We start from the raw sequence: 3,000 nt of genomic DNA on the forward strand, positions 1-3,000 counted from the left end.
TTTCTTCAAGTAGCCCTGGCTGTCCTGGAACTTGCTCTGTAGACCAGGCTGGTCTTGAACTCACAAAGATCTGCCTGCCCTCCCCCCACTCCCGGAGCGCTGGAATAAAAGGCATGAGTCACCATGGTCCAGCATGAATAAATTCTTAGAACGGATTCTCAGATGTGGAATTTCTAGGCCAAGTGGTATACAAGTTTTAGATTTTTTTTAGAGGTAGTGTCATGAAATCCTTCAAAAAGATTGATGCATTTTTCCTTTTGAAATCTCATCTGAAATGTCATTATTTTCTTGTAAAAAGGAGAGGTGGAACTGTTAGTGCTTTGAACTGCCTCTGCAGGCTCTCCCAAGGCAGCCTTCCATGAAGGCATATGGCTCTCAGCGCAAACTGATGGAGCCTGTACTATATACAAAGGAAGGTACTGCAAGGGCTGGGTGAGTGAGGGTTAAGTGTTGGGGGTGGGTGTCCCTTTCCACATAGGACCATGGACAGAGATGAGAGCCCAATGCAGAGACATCTCAGAGGAAGATGGCTTCTCTCATTGAAAGCCTTGAGAAGTGGAGTGGAGGAAATTGTTTTTTTTAAGATTTATTTATTTTATGTATATGAGTACCCTGTAGCTGCCTTCAGACACACCAGAAGAGGGCATCGGATCCCATTGCAGATGGTTGTGAGCCACCATGTAGATGCTGCTGGGAACTGAACTCAGGACTTCTGGAAGACAGTGAATGCTCTTAACCGTGGAGCCATCCCTTCAGCCCCTGGGAGTGCAATCTTGTTTATTCTTAAACTGGGCTGTGAACCCAGCAGGTGGTCAAACTTACTGCTGCTGCCCTGTCTGTAGGAAGAGACAGAGCTCTGGCGGAGCAGAAAGGGTGTGGACCTCGTGGTAGAAGGGGTGGTAGAAGGGCTGGAAGCTTGTGGCGAGAGGGGCGGCTTAGAGGAAGGACACTGTTGAAGGAGTTTATCTCCACCTCTTTCCTGTCGTTCTCTCTCAGCGAGTTCATCATACCTGGACTGACGCTGTCTCCACATTCTTTGCTCGCTGAAGAGCTTCTGCGTGTTCTTCTCCAGGTGGCACACGCCAAGGCATCTGGGTTCTCGCCAATCCTCTTCATACCCATTCCTTTCACTGCGCCGAATCGCTGGTGCCAACTCGGACCAAGGTTACCTCATTCATGAGCTAGCATCCTGTCCCTTTACCGATTTTCCATCCAGAGAAGACACAGAGGGTGCGGCGCCCCTTGGATGCAAGAGATTTGCTTTGCTGCAATGAAGCACCCAGATCTTTCTATTACATCATGTCTTCTGAGCTTAAAAGAAAAAGAAAAAAAAATCTCCTAAAACAGTCAGGAGAGATGCCCGACAAAGGCAGAAGCCTAGAAGCTTCCTGAAGCCATAGATCAAAAGTAGGAAAGTATGTCACAGATCACATGGTCTCCGACTGTAACTGACATGAGACTCCCCAGACGACAGAAGGATGGGCTAACACAGGCAAGACCATCTGGAGGGAAGGGGAGCAGGATTCTTACTCTCCTCCTTAGAATGAGCCTGTTCACCCTTCAGTCTGGGATTCTTATCAAGGGTTGTATAAGATCAATATAACTCCCCCCTCTTTTTTTTTTTTTTTGCAGTCTTTTTTTTTTTAAGGAATGATTTGTTTATTTTATGTATTTGAGTACACTGAAGCTGTTTTCAGACACACCAGAAGAAGGCATCCGATCTCATTACAGATGGTCGTGAGCCATCATGTGGTTGCTAGTAATTGAACTCAGGACCTCTGGAAGAGCAGTCGGTGGTCTTCACTGCTGAGCCATCCCTCCAGCCCTTCTTTACATTCTTGAAGGGTCTCAGGGGTGAGGTCCATGTTGTAAGGAGCCAAGGGAGACCTTGAGCTACAAAACTGACCAGGAAGAGAGAAAAACAACAAGCCACAGGCCACGGGAACTGAAATGGATCTTCCCATAAACAGTCTTGATGGGAAATTGCAGTCTGACCCACATCTTGATTCCAGAGAGATCCTGGAATATGCCGCGCTGGATTCCTGACTGATGGAAATTATGAGCTAATGATTAAGGATATTTGACGCTGCTCTGTTTCAGGCAATACTGATGTACAACAACAAATAAGTAGCTGGCGAGGTGGCCCGAGTCTGTCCACCCCAGTGCTCAGGGGGTGAAGACAAAAGGGTGCTGTGGACTACTCAGTGAATTCAAGGGCATCCTGAAACCTGTGTCAGAAAAATAAAGCTAGGAGTGCCGCTCACTGGCAGGATGTTTTCCCAGCATGCACAGGGGCCTGGGTTCAACTCCCCACCACCAAACAAGGCTAAGGGAACTCCTCCGTTGGCTAACTGTCTGCAGTACAACCAAGAAAACCTGAGCTCAGATCCCTGTACTGCATATAAAAATATGGGTGTGGTAGAGGGTGGCTGACCCCCTTAGCACTGAGGAGGTAGAGATGGGTTCATCCATGGAGTGTGTTGGCCAATCAGATTAGCCAGCTAGTGAGCTCTGGGTTCGATGCCTCTAAACAACCAAACAAAACTAAGGTAGGCAGACTGGTGCTGGAGGGATGGCTCAATGGTTAAGACCTGGCTCTTCCAGAGAACCCAGATACAACACCCTGTACCCACATGGTGGCTCACAACTATCTGTAATTCCAGTTAGTCCCAAGGGATTGGACACATTGCCCTGGTCTCTTCAGGTACCAGGCACACACGTAGTTCACAGACATAGATGCAGGCAAACACTCATACACATGTAAATAACAAACAAAAAACAAAAAAACCCAACAACAACAACAAAAAAAAAAACTCCACCCAAAAAACCAAAACCAACCAAACAAAAATGCATCCACATATTAATAAAAATAACTAGGAAGCAGTAAAGGAAGACACTTGGTGTCAACCTTTGATTTCACAGCAATGCTTGTGCATCTGCACACATTCATGTACCTTTATATATTCACAAGAACAAACCTAACCTAAACCAAACCTAAAA

The sequence above is a fragment of the Mus musculus genome, chromosome 10, assembly GCF_000001635.26.
Source record: "Mus musculus strain C57BL/6J chromosome 10, GRCm38.p6 C57BL/6J".
Taxonomy (NCBI): Eukaryota; Metazoa; Chordata; class Mammalia; order Rodentia; family Muridae; genus Mus; species Mus musculus.